A 15,501-nucleotide genomic window follows, 5' to 3' on the forward strand; every position below is an offset into this window, starting at 1 on the left:
ATACATGTAGTTTTCCATACTTGCCAGTGATCGTGCTTCTACCTATTTATCCCAAACTTTTTGAAAACTCAAGCCCACACAAAAACCTGCAAAAAAATTTTCAAGTAACTTCATTCATAACAGCCCCAAATAGAAACACCCAAGATGTCCTTCAATTAGATAAACGGGTTCTTAAAATCTACACAAGCTAACATTATTTAGCATTAAAAGGAAATTAGGTATCAAGTCACAAAAAGACATGGATGAATCTTAGATATTTATTGCTAAGTGTATGGGGCTCATGGGATTTTTGACTGATCAAGGAAAAATACATGACCATAACAGGCAGTGGTGCACAAGAAACTTTTATTGGGTAGTGGTTGCACTTCATGACAGATGAAGTCCCTCACACTATGATACTTTCCAGAAACTCGTGGTGAACGGGCCACCATTCACAAAGGCAGAGGAGCAGAGAAAATCGCAAGGAAGAGGGGGATCAGAGAGGGCCTAATGTATTCAGGTGAGGTCACTCCACAACATGGCTGAGAGTGTCTGAACAACAGCAGCAGGTTGGGCCTTATGACTATAATCACTGTCTTATCCATAGGTAAGATTACCATAGGTAACAGCTGTTGGGTGAGATTTCATGGTGTATAAAAAGCAGGCAGGCTGTATATGGCTAAAAATTTGCTTATTTGGGTTGTTTTAGAAACATTGGATGTGTAAAAGTTTGAGTTTAGTAGCCAACGGCTTTGAAAAGGATCTTAACATGCAGTGAAGAAATAACCTAGGGGCCAATCCACACAGGCCACCTTTGGCTAATTTACATAACACTAAGTTAAAGAGGCCGGTCTAAAACAGCTACATACAGTGTGATGTCAATTATATTTTGTGAAGGTAAAATTATAGAGACTATAAATGCTTGCTGGTTGCCACAGTTATGAGGAGAGAGAAGGTTGAAGAAGTGAAACACCAGGAATTTTTAGGGCAGAGAAACTACAGTGTATGATTTGTTAATGGTAGATATATGACTAAATATTTGTGAAAATCCATAAATTTTATAGCATAAAGAGTGAATCTTAATGTATGCAAATGAAAAAATTCATTCAGGAAATCATTTATCACTAGATGGAGTACAGAATGTGACAGAACAGTCTATCTCTATTGTAAATGTATAAAATAGCAGCTTTTCTGAATGAGGTGGTAGAAAAAGTTACCGAGTTAAGTAACTTTGAAAATGAGTTTAGTATAGAAGAGAAAGACAAAAGAATCTGTGCAACTCTAGTTGATAAAGTTGTTTCTCATATGAATACAGGTTAACAATACTGTATATACATGCACTATACATGTATGCTGAAATGGAAACTATGTAGATGGACACTGGATTTTATCAGATGGGAGGTTACAAATAATAGAAAGGAAGAGGCTAGAAGGACCTATGTAGTAATGGATTCAAATTGAGATATCTATTGATGTTGGGCTTAATATAGATACAGGTAATTAAATTTAGAAATATCTATAGATACGTGTAAATACACAGGTTAACATACACAAATTATTTATTTGTTACATCACCTGAGTGTTCCTAGAAAGAACAATACCCCAAGAACAATGGGACACCTTGCATGTAGACCTTGCTTTCTGACACCCCCACCTTCAGCAAAAGGAAATAAGGTGCTTTAGCAAAATGATTGTTTCTAGGACTGGAGTGGGAAATAGAGAAGATGAGCCTGGAGGATCTTGTAATTTCAGAAAGTAAGGAAGTGTTTAAAAATTATGGGAATATGCCAAATGTACTTAGGAGACAGCTGCAAGATTTCCCAATGGCCAAAATTGGAACTATTTGAATAACAAAATGAATAAAATAAGACTGAATTATACCTCAAGGTAAAAAGTAAATGTCCACTACTTCATACTGATTCAAATAAGTGGACGGGATAAATAAATAAATACATAGGGAGAAAGAGAGAAACCTTCTGTATAGAAGAATTTCAAATACTAAATGTAGGTATTTCAATATGATGGAGTGTCTCTTTGATTCTTCTCATTTCTTAAGCGTTGGCTGCACACGGCGACATTCTTCCAAAGAATGCAGTATGGAAAACGGTTACGAGTAGTAATCTTACAATGAAGAAACATAACAAACACTGCAGGTAGGTGATTATGGTCAACATCAGTAGCGATAGTTCATGTTCATAGTATGGACCCTTGATAAGATGGGATAAAAAGGCACTTTACTTCTGTGCTCTCCCTTCCAAAATACATAACTCCAGTATATTGAATCCTGAGAAAAACACTTGGCATCTCTCAATTAAGTGACATGATAGAAGTAAAAACAGTGTGAAAAAATGCACAAAATGAGTAACTAATAAAAATACGTAAATTTTTGAGAAAATGAATTTTACACACATACAAATTATAAGAAAACTGACATCATAATGGCCAATGACCATCCAAAGTTAAAAATATGTTAGGCTAGTGGAGTTTGAATTTGAATCACCATTGACATGTTTCAAAACAAAATTACTCTAAAAATTCACTACAAATAAAATAATAACCACTCTACTCTAAACAGTGGTGTGTTTCCTTGCAAAAAGTAACCTTTTTAGAGTCATGGGTCAAGATTGTTCTATTAGTTGGAGCAGGGACAACTCGTGCATGTGAATGGTACCCACTATAGATGAGCAGGACAGACCTCAAACATAGGCATGAGGGGTCCTCCAGTAGAGAAAACTAGAGCGTTGTTGAAATAATGAGTATCCTCTTCTCATTTAACCTATTTTAAAAAGCACATAAGATGATAGGTAGAGAGGGTGTGAATTGTAGGATGTATTTTAAGACATTGATGTGCCAGCAGTGAGTCGGGCCTTCCTGAATAGTGGAATATGGAGTCTGATATACCCTCGTTGCAGCAAAATGACCATCTAACTTGTGAAAATTATAGAAAATAACTATTTAAAGTCTGGAAATTATCATAAGGGCATACAGCAAATGAATAAACATTCATTCAAGATAAACTATTAAATATCCAAAACAACTGTTAGAGTCTGGTATTTGAGCCACCTCTTCTACTTTAATCCCACCCTATAGTTTTGTTGCAGAAACTCTACTGTGGTCTCTTTACTCAGGATCTATGGTCAAAACTTCCAGTTCTTCCTCAACTTTCAGTTCTCAGTCTAGGGTTACTCTTTCACTCCAAGATGGGGTGTTTGAGGCTGGCATTTCTCACTCTCCTCAGCGCCGTGTTGCATCTCCATTCTGACTGGGTACAATCCAAAGGCCTGGGGTTCCATTCCCCATCCAGGACTTCCTTAGAGAATGAAAGCTCTCCCAAGGCACAGCCTACCTGAGTAGGCTCTAGCCCAGAGTTCTCAGTCTCCCTAACCCCAGCCCACTTGTAGAGTACAGATTCAATGCTGAGGAGGGCAAGCTAAGATGATTAGGAAATACCAGATACCCAGTATGGCAGAGGTGTCACTCTAGGAAATCTTGATCAGTATTCCAGCCTCTGCTGCTGCGTGGTGGTGAAGACGTTAGATCCAGATGAAGAGGTATGCCTGGAGGAAGCAGAAATCCACGACTTCCTGCAGGAACTGAAATTACGTGGAAAAGGGCATTCAGAATCTTATTCTTAATGGGCAATGTACAAAACAACGGAGGTCTTAGTGGCCATCAACTAAAAACCTACTTGAAGCTCCATGATTCTGGTAATAGCATGTGAAATGTAAAAACAGCTGGAATTTTATCAGAGATAATCAGGGAAAGAGAAGGCTAAGAAGAACCACGTTGAGATCAAAGTCACCCTTGGAGATTGAGAAGGCCGTGTGTGTGTGTGTGCACATGCGCGTGCTAGGTTGCGTGCACTCAGCAGCAAACAGAGCAGGCTGTGTGCAGGCTTGCAAGCATTCTACAAGCTGCACAAAGATTTTTTGATGCAGAGCAAAGACATCTTTCACACAATGGGCTTAGGTACAACTTCAAACCATACACTGGCTGAACAAGCTATTCAGACTCAACAATTTAATTTCTAGGTATGTACCAAAAAGAAATAAAAACATAGGTCCTTACAATAAGTGGTAAACACATATTCATAGCAGCATGAGTCCTAATTGCTACAGAGTGGAAACAGTGCAAATGTCTTTGAACTAATGAATGGATAAAAAAATGTGACGTATCTATACAATGGAATATTATTAGGCAATGAAAATGAATGATGTATTAATGCATACCACAACATGGATGAACAATGAAAGCTTTATGCTAAGTGAAAGAAGCTAGTCACAAAAGAACATGTATAATTTCATTTATATAAAATGTCCAGAAAGGATCAATCTGTAGAGGACTTTGGGAGGTAAAGTAATTTATATATATATATATATTTGAGACAGAGTATTGCCCTGTTGCTCAGGCTGGAGTGCAGTGGCACGATCTCAGTTCACTGCAAACTCTGCCTCCCAGGTTCTTGCAATTCCCTTGCCTCAGGCTCTCGAGTAACTGGGACTACAGGCATCCACCACCACACCCAGCTAACGTTTTGTATTTTTAGTAGAGATGGGGTTTCACCATGTTAGCCAGGATGGTCTTGATCTCATGATCTCATGATCCACCCACCTTGGCCTCCAAAAAGTGCTGAGATTACAGGAGTGAGCCACCGCATCTGGCCTAATTGGCCTAATTATCTAGTTTTTAAATATACAAATATGACTGTATAAGAAGTGGAGGTTTTATTTCTCATATTCTCATTTTCTCTTCTCTTTAGCTTCTTTTGAATGAATGAAACCTCAAAACCGAGTTTTGTGTTTTATCTGTATAACCCCTAAGTCCCCATGCAATATCATGCTTTCTCCAATGTAATGCACACTCTTAAATAGGCTTCTTTCAAGGTATTTATTTAAATCCAGTTACAGTAAACTTCAATAGATACTCAATTTTTTCATTCAGATAATATGGTGTTGTATTACGTATAACTAAATGGACTAAATAAATGTCAGGACCCAGAAATCTTATTAAACAGAGATTTTCATTCTAATCTTTAAAAAAAAGTATCTACTCATTCTCTAAGAGTGCTATTAGCTTATCAAAATCCATCTCACTTCTGAGAAATCCAGACATCCCAATCCCCTAGATGTGTGAACGATTCACATTCCACACAGAATTAGTTTTCTCTTGCCACCCTACTCGTCAATTTCCTTTTAGGAGTATACTCTAACCCAAGAAGATTTTGTCAAACTTCAATTTTGTTTGTTTGTATCACAAAAAAAAAAAATAGTTTTACTGGTTTTTAAAATTTAAAATATTATAATGTTGAATACACTTCCTCCAAATGACAATAGTCTCTAAAAATATTATCCAATTCACCCGCCCAATAATTGCCATTGCTGACATTTGCACATATTTATGCACACACACACACACACACACACACACACACACACACGTGTCTTATTTTAAACAACAATATTTTAAATCTTATTCTGGACTGTAGTGAGGTTTTCTGTTTTTTTGTTTTGTTTTGTTTTGTTTTGTTTTTATTTATTTATTTTTACCTAAATACATTTTAAAACTTAACAATAGCATTTTACTAGTTTTTTTTTTTTTTTTTTTTATGTTCCTACTGTTTGTGGATATATCACACATTACAGAACTAGTTCTTTATTGATGGCCATTTATATTAATTCCATTATTTTCCTATTCCAAACAATATTATAAAAATATTATTGGGGTTATATATTTTTAAATACAACCCCTGTGATTGCTTTCAGGAAAAACAAAACAACAACAAAAATGATAAAAAACCAAAAAACAGAATAGGCCAGGTGAAGTGGCTCACACCTATAATCTTAGCACTTTAGGAGTCTGAGGCAAGCAGATCTCTTGGGCCCAGGGGTTCCAGACCAGGCTGAGCAACATGGAGAAACCCCATCTCTAAAAAAAAAAATACCAAAATTAGCCAGGGCGGTGGCAGGTGCCAGTAGTTCCAGCTACTCAGAAGGTGGAGGTGGGAGGATTGCCTGAGCCCAAGAGGTCAAGGCTACAGTGAGCCAAGATCAAACCACTGCACTCCAGCGTGAGTGACAGAGGAACGCCCTGTCTCAAAAGCAATGAACAAACAAACAAACAAACAAACACAGAATTAGAAAAATGAAATACCTGGGAAAGTCTTTTTGAACTGGGTAAGCTCATCTCTGGTGAAACAAAGACAGCCTTGCAAGTGAATCTTCAAGGGAACCACCTGATAGGTCAAGGGAGGACAGTTAGCTGAGAGAGAAGCTGGGAAGATGTCCAGCCACGTCCTGCTCCCGCAGGTGACTGCTGGACTAGTGGTGTTCAACTTGACTTCAGGGTTTTCGGTTTTTCAAAGCTAGAGATAGGGATCGACCAGTTCAAAAAGCCACATACCTCCCTGTTTTCACCAAGAATTAGCTGCTTTTTCTGAATAACCATCTGGGTTTAATTTCCAGAGCCTGAAAATATTGATGCTGCCAGTTTTTGGCATTTTTGTTGTTTTTTTCTTTTGAGGAGGATAGGATTTTCAATTCTTGCCCTGCGATTTTCCCTGACATCTGAAAACAAATTGATCTTTATATGACTCTTGTACTGTAGTATCACTATACTCATTGTTACCTTTCAAGATATTTTGTAGTTTTCTTAACAATTTCTACAATGATGATTCTTTCCCCTACAAATAATGACACTTTTAGCTTTTGTTCTAAATTGTAATCCTTTATTTTTCTTTTTTTGCATTGTTGCATTGCCTGGGATGTCCAGAACAGTGTTGAATGAATGTGATAAGAGAAAATAACACTGGCATTTCTCCAATTTCAGGTAGAAAGCACTTTCCCTATTAAGTATGTTGCCAACTGAAAGTTTTCATCAATGCTATTTATTAGGTTGATAAAAGTTTCTTTTTATGCCCGATGTACTGAGTTTTAACTGTATCATGAATAGCCATTAAATTTTTCCAGAACTTTGTTCACATTTCTTTCTATCCGGAAATCAGCAAACTTCTTCTGTAAAGGTCCAGAAAGAAATTACTTTAATATTCCCAGGTAATGCAATCTCTGTCATGCTCTGTCATGACAAGTCAACACTGATTTTGTAACACAAAAGCACCAAAGACTGTCGAAAACCAATGGATGTTGCTTTGTAAACGTTGGTAGGCTAAATTTTGTCCACATTTTGGTTGGCCAATCTAAGATAAAGATAATCATGCAATTTTTTTTTTTTTTTTTTTTTTTTTGAGATGTAGTTTCACTCCTGTTGCCCAGGCTGGAGTGCAATGGCACAATCTTGGCTCACCACAACCTCTGCCTCCCAGGTTCAAGTGATTCTCCTGCCTCAGCTTCCTGAGTAGCTGGGATTCCAGGCATGCGCCACCACACCAGGTCAATTTTGCATTTTTAGTAGAGATGGGGGTTCTCCATGTTGGTCAGGCTGGTCTCAGACTCCCGACCTCAGGTAGTCCGCCCACCTTGGCCTCCTAAAGTGCTGGGATTGCAGGCGTGAGCCCTCGCACCCAGCCGTGATTTTTCTTTTTAGTCTGTTCCATTAATAGGTAATTTTCACTGAATTATTTTCCTGTGTTAAATCAATCTTGTATTCTTAGAATAGATCCCACTTGTTCATGATAAATAATTATTATTAGATTTTACTTAACTCTATATTGAGTATTTTTTTGCATTACTATGGATTCTTGCCTTTCCACATTTGTATTTTTATCTCCTGTCTTCACAGTAACAACCTTACTCCCAAAAATATTGACATTTTCTAGTTTTCTCAAACCTAAAATATGCAATAAGTAGTTTAGAATTGCTCTGCCTATTCAATTACCAGAAATACACCTTCAAATTAGTAATTTAAAATTACCAAATAATTTGTTATATACCATGGATCATGCCAAATGATGTAAAAACTTTTATTCCAGTCTGAAAAATAATCACCAAATTATATTTTACCTTGATAAGTGTTGAAGTGGTGACAAAAGAGCATATCCCATTTTGACACAGCTTTATATGCAATGTGTCTTTATTTCTACTGGACTACTGGAGAATAAAGCCAGAAACAGTTTAATGGGAATGTTACTTTCCCTTTTATACATATGAAAACTCATTTTGGTGCCTTTAGGGAAAAAAAAAAAAAAAATGTTTCAAATACTCTCTGAAAAGAGAAAGTACCTATATGCATTTACAAACATATACAACAAAACACTGAAACACTGCTGTAACCTACTTTCTTATTAGTGAATATTGACAAATTTATCTACCTTTTTGCCCTAATCAAGTTGCTCTTAATATAAAATCATTTCTGAACACATCATTAAGCCAAACTTTATTCTAACTGTTATAAATGTCTAATCTTTAAGAAATAATATATAACTATTCCCATTAGTAGTTTACATAGTTTTCTTGTAGGTGATTTACAGAGTAATATATATCCATCAGATTTGCTTTAGGTGGGCAGCCAACCTTTGACATTTACACTAATTGAGAATAAAATAATGATATAGTTATGTTAACTGTTATTGACAAATGTCAATTTTTTTAATTCTTCAAAAAGTGATTCATTATTCTTCATAAATTCTTAATGACTATGATGGTCTGAATGTGTCATCCAAAATTAATATGTTAAAATTTAATCAATGCGATAGTAAGAAGAAGTGGTGCCTTTAGGCAGTGGTTAAGTCAGGTGGGTGGACTTCTTGTAGATGGTGTTAGCACCTTAGAAAAGGGCTTGCAGAGGTGAATCCCTTCCTTCTGTCTCATCATCCATGTGCGGATACAGAGGATGCAGCAACACGGCACCATACTGGAAGCAGAGGACAGCCCTCAACAGACAATAGACCAGCCAGCATCTTGATTTTGAACTTCCCAGTGTCCAGATCCATGAGAAATAAATTTCTATTGTTTATAAATTACCCAGTCTCTGGTATTTTGTTATAGCAAAACAAAAGGACTAAGACAATGACCTCTTTTTAAAAAACCTTCTCTGTGAGTCTAATTCTCATTTTTTTCTCAATGCAAAAAACAACACAGGATTTTCACTTTGGGTACATAAATATGGTAAACGAGTTTTCTTACTTTACTGTGTATTTTTCAGTGATAATATCCTACTTCCATAAATTTTCTATTTAATATTTTAGGTTTGGTAGAAAAAATTTGAGTCACAAACCCTTGCCTACAGTTCCAATACTATATTCAAGGTTCATAACTTTAAAATCCTAAGTTGGACTAGGCATGGTGGTTCACACCTGTAATTCCAGCACTTTGGGAGGCCGAGGCAGGCGGATCATTTGAGGTCAGGAGTTTGAGACCAGCCTGACCAACATGGTGAAACCTCGTTTCTACTAAATACAAAAGTCAGCCAGGCTTGGTGGCACATATCTGTAATCTCAGCTACTCAGGAGGTTGAGGCAGGAGAATGGCTTGATCGCAAGAGGTGGAAGTGGCAATGGGCCGAGATTGTGCCACTGCACTCCAGCCTGGGTGAGACAGCGAGACTCTCTCTCAAAAAATAAAATAAAATAAAATGCTAAGCTGTATTGTCATAAAAATCATCACGTTTCTCACATATAGTCATACTACATTCACAATCTATTTCTGAACCAGTAGTAGTAAATCACCAGCAGTGTCTTCTAAAAATTAGAAATAAAGACCCCTTTACTCTTAAGACATAACATTTCATAAAAGCTTATGATTTCTCTATTTTAAGAAATAAATTTTTAGATTTAACATCTGTGTAATTGAGTGTATCTTTCAATGCATAGAGAACTCAGTCAGCTGAACACCCATCAGGAAGTACTGCTCAATTCATGGGCAAAGTTAGAAACATATCTATATTGTCATTAATTTTGAGATGCGTGCATTATTAGTTGTATATGTGTTTGGCTTAATTGGCATTTAATTTTTAAAATAGACTAAAATTCAACATTAAACAAAAGGAAATATGAAAATAAAGCAGAATCTAAGAACGTTTATAAGCAATAACTTTGATGAATATTCATCATCTAGAAGAATGACCACATTTGTATATTAGCTTGTGAATAAAAAACTAAGTGCTTTAATGAACTTAAGAAGACACTTTCAGGTACAATCATGTGTCACTTAATAATGAGGATGCATCTTGAAAATGCATTTTTAGGCAAATTCACCATGCAGACCTCACAGAGTATATTTACACAAACCAAGATGGCATAGTCTACTACATACTTAGGCTAATATGGAATAGCCTATTGCTCCTGAGATACATGCTTGTATATTATGATATTGTATAGAATGCTGCAGGCAATTGGAACACAATGGTAAGTATTTATGTATCTAAACATAGAAAACATACTGTAAAATATGGTATTATAATCTTACAAAACCAGCGTTGTATATATAGTCCATCAGTAAATGAAATGTCATGTGGCCCCTGATTGTAACTTTGTTGTGTTCTGAAGATTGCCTATGATAAGTATCTGATATAAATGAACATGAGAAAAAATTGCCAAATTCTTCATAATAGATATAGGAAATTCACAACAAAGAAAGTCTGGTGTGACAGACTCATGCATAATCTAGAACTATTTTTAAGACATCAAACACTAATGTGTTAGAAATCTCCTGTCTACTTTCACCAAAAGCTCCTTAATTTCTAATGGGATTTAAATCTTGAGAAAAATAAAACTGTATAGAAAATACTGATTTATTCACAGTTTTTGACATGCTTTAAAATTATAATTCAGTGCTACAAAGATCAAGGTCATAAATGCCAATTATGAAAAGTAGCATATCATTGTGAAGTTAAAATAACTGCTGCTCACAAAAAGTTGCTTGCATATTTAAGTTTACCCTGTACAACAATCCCAAAGAATGAAATCTTTCCTAATAATTTTGTTGTGCATTCTGAAAAACTGGATAGGTATCAGGTGACCTGACAGAAAACTCACTACAAGTTTTATGGAATTGAGATCCTCCAGCCTTTTATTCTAAGCTGTCAACTATCATGATTCTTAATGCAGTTCATCGCACATACCAGAAAAGGTAAAAATGATCATGGTGAAAAATACGGCTAATTGATTCTGTCCCTGGCAGACTTTATGGTCAGCTACAGTCTCTCAACATGACAGTCAATAGGCCTCTTAAAAAATCATTTGAAGAAAGAATATAATTTCAAGATTTTTTCTAAAAACATTCCAATAATTCCTGCTGGAATAATCAAGAAAGCACCAGCAATGACCAGGAGCAGTGGCTCACACCTGTAATCCCAGCACTTTGGGAAGCCAAGGCAGTCGGATTATCTGAGGTCGGGAGTTCAAGACTAGCCTGACCAACATGGAGAAATGCCGTCTCTACTAAAAATACAAAATTAGCCTGGCAGGGTCGTGCATGCCTGTAATCCCAGCTACTCAGGAAGGCTGAGGCAGGAGAATCGCCTGAATCCAGGTGGAGGCTGCAGTGAGCTGAGATCTCGACCTTGCAGTCCAGCCTGGGCAACAAGAGCAAAACCCAGTCTCAAACAAACAAACAAACAAACAAACAAACAAAAAACAAAAAAGAAAACACCAACATCCAAACCTCCCTAATGAATATCAGCGACATGGAAGACAATACCAGAGCAGGGCATTCCGTTAAGAAAGGCTCTATCATCTCAGCTCATTATAGCATATAAATGAATCATTTTTAGAAAATCATAGACATCAATGACTTTGCATTAAAAAGCTGTAGAAATACTGAGTTGGACTCCAAACATGATGCTTTTAAGAAATATCTTGATTGATGTATTTATCTTAATTTTTCTTTCTTTATGCAAACAAGTGACATGAAAAAAGAATCTGTGTTTAAATAAGAATTAATTTAAAAGCTCATGAAGATAAAATGTACAAAATTTAAAAATTGTAATTCTCTCTGTGGTGTTTTTATTTAGTAGTACCTTATATAATGGTAAATCCTACAATCTGTGGTATCTTATACTAAATGATATGGTGTCAATATTTTATCATTTAGTCATAAGCAATTTTTAAAAGTCAGATATTTAAAGAAAATATGTCCTATTAGGTTAGTGAAAAAGTAATTTTTGTTTCAGATAGTGAATTTTAAATCATTATAACTAGTTTCAAACACATCTTTATTAATCAAAATAGGAGCCATTGCATTCAACACATTTTTGTCAACTAGAAATGTTTGTTTATTCCTGTAGTGTAAAAAACCATGCTTCGAGATTCGACAAACTCTTGGAAAACATTTTCTGCATCCTGTTGGTTGTGGAAGCATTTTCCCTGCAAAGAATTGTCAAGATACTTGAAAAAGAGGTAGTCAATTGGCAAGAGGTCAGGTAAATATGGCGGATGAGGCAAAACTTCCAACCGAATTCATTCAATTTTTGACGCATTGGTTGTGTGATATGCAGTTCCTGTGTTGCTAGTGGAGAATTGAGCCCTTTCTTTGACCAATGGTGGAAGCAGGCATCGAAATTTTCAGTGCATCTCATCCATTTGCTGAGCATACTTCTCCAAGGTCATGGTTTTACCAGGGTTCAGAAAACTGTAGTGGATCAGACTGGCAGCAAACCACCAAACAGTGACCACAACCTGTTTTTGGTGCAAGTTAGGCTTTGGGAATTGCTTTGGAGCTTCTTCTCAGTCCAGCCACTGAGTTGGTCATTACTGACTATCTTATAAAATCCACTTTTCATCCCACATCACAATCTGGTTGAGAAATGGTTTGCTGTTGTTGCGTACAATAAGAGAAGGTGACACTTCAAAACGACGATTTTTTTTTTTTTTTTTTTTTTTTTGGTCAGCTCATGAGGCACCCACTTACTGAGCTTTGTCACCTTTCCAATTTTCTTCAAATGTCAAACGACAGTAGAATTGTCAACGTTGGATTATTTGGCAACTTGTGTAGTCGTAGGAAGATCAGCTTCGATGATTACTCTCAGCTGGTCGTTATCAACTTCCAATAGCTGGCCACTTAGCTCCCCATCGTCAAGGCTCTCATCTCTTTGGAAAAATTCTTGAACCACCACTGCACTGGACATTTGTTAACAATTCCTGGGCCAAATATGTTGTTGATGTTATAAGTTGCCTTCATTGCTTTACAACCCATTTTGAACTCAAATAAGAAAAAAGCTCGAATTTGGTTTTTGTCTAATGTCATTTCTATAGTCTAAAGTAAACATAAAATAAACAAGTGGTAAGTCATTAGCAAAAAAAGTAAAGTGAAAATTGCCCATTAAAATAATGTATAACATGACCACATTTACTTGAGAACGTATTCCAATATCAAATGGCAAATTCCAACAAAGCAAAAACTGTATTACATTTGCTCCAACCTAGTATCTTGAGTATCAAGGAAATGGCACTAAATATTTTTCATTGTGTTCATGAAAATAATTCATTAGCAATAGCAGTAGCACTCAATAGAAAAGAAGATAAATACATAGAAATGAGATATTATATATAAGCATATATATACACACATACATATAAACATATATGACAATATATATCTGTGTCTCTGTGAGTATATACATTGAATTAAAAGAAATTTGGCCAGAGACCGTCTCTTTTTCTTGAGTTTCTACATAAAAACTGCAATCTGAGTTAGTAGGTAAACCAACTGAAAGCCTAACTTAGCATATTTTTTGTAACAACTGAGTCTCTGCCAATCACAGTATTTGAACTTCAGCCAATCAGAGGCTGCCAACTGGTGACCATGCCCAAATAAGGCCTTTTGCTGTTCCTGTACCTCACTTCCATTTTCTGCCTAAAAATTCTGTCGACTCAAGTTGCAGAACTTGAGGAATGCTGTGAACAACTTTTGCTTCTGAAAACTGCCCAATTTGCATCACAAATGTTCTTTGCTCAATTACAGTTTGTTTAATTTGTCTAAAGATTTTATTTTAATTATGTGTGGGTGTGTGTATGTGTACATCCACGTGCAGGCATGTACGTACACTTTTAACAAGCCATCAGACTGCCCACAGGTATGATACTAACTTTTATTAATTGTCTTTTATTGTCACTATTTGCCTAACAACACACAGAGAAAGGATCCCTATTATCAAGTGGTTTGCACGTCCATGGCATAGCACTGTAAGATTTTATTTTCCCATTTATGGCAAGAGTTAAAATGAGTTATATGACATTTTTTTCACACTCTTTTATAAAATAGATTTTTCCATTGCATGTTTAGTTATTAAATTCCATTTTTATGATTGCTTATATCAGTCGTTATTGCTGAATTCAAAAGAGTTAAGAGAGAAAGTGTTTCTCTCAACTTATAAAGTGTCAATGAAGTTTAAATTAAACATAAGTTTCAAACACTAACTAGGTGCCATTTTGCCAGATACAATGAATAAAATGTGAATACAACTCGGTTCCTTCCCTGAGGATGTTTGTGTTCTAGGGCTGTTACCTTTGACTACAATTCAATGTTGCAGTGAGAAACAAATCTGTTAAATTAAATGTTATCAGCTTTTGGGAAATTACTTCCTATTTGTGAATTCACTGGACATTTACAAAAGCCTACAATGTATCAGATGCATTATTAGGTACAGGAGACACAAAGATAAATAAAACATAGTTGCTGTACCCAAGGAGACTATAACTTTGTTCACAATATAAACACTATTAATATATAATTATACTGCATTATATATTAAGATATAATTAATACATCTATATTAAGGTATATATTGATGGCATAACTAATAAAAATAATGAATGCTTATATGTGTTAGACACAATATTAAGAGCTTTGCATATATTATACCTGATGAGGTAGTTGTATCATTATGATTACCATTTTCAGTTGAAGAACTTGAGACACAGATGTTGAATACCTTAAACAGCTAGTACTGTTGTTCTACAATTTGGACCCAGGAAGTCTACTTCCAGAGTAAGGAAGGGAAAAAGCAATGATAATTAAGCAATAGCTATCATAGTAGTTTAAGCAAAACTATGAAGAAAGAACAATTCGCTCTTCTTGAGGTAATTGGAAATGTCTAAATAAGGAAACCAAGATTAAACTGAATTTTAAAAAATAAATCTACCTCTATTTATTTTTCTTTTTTTGAGTTGGAGTCTCACTCTGCCATCTAGGCTGGAGTGCAGTGGCAGTATCTTGGCTCACTACAACCTCTGCCTCCCAGGTTCAAGCGATTCTCCTGCCTCAGCCTCCCAAATAGCTGGGACTACAGGTGAAAACCACCACGCCTGACTAATTTTTTTGTATTTTTAGTAGAGATGAGGTTTCACCATATTGGTCAGGCTGGTCTTGAAGTCCTGACCTCGTGATCCTCCTACCTCAGTCTCCCAAGGTGCTGGGATTACAGACATGAGCCACCGCACCCAGCCTCTATTTTTCGTTATAAGGCTATACACATGTGTCGCATGTATCATGGTTCCACTCTCATTACAAAAAATATATATGCCTCACAATAAAAGTAGTATTAATTTAAATCCCCGCTAACTTCTTCACTTCTTAGATGTGTTCCCAGAAATGTTAAAACTTCTACATGCCTTAACATTTCTCATATATT

The sequence above is a fragment of the Piliocolobus tephrosceles genome, chromosome 7, assembly GCF_002776525.5.
Source record: "Piliocolobus tephrosceles isolate RC106 chromosome 7, ASM277652v3, whole genome shotgun sequence".
In the NCBI taxonomy this organism is placed as follows: domain Eukaryota; kingdom Metazoa; phylum Chordata; class Mammalia; order Primates; family Cercopithecidae; genus Piliocolobus; species Piliocolobus tephrosceles.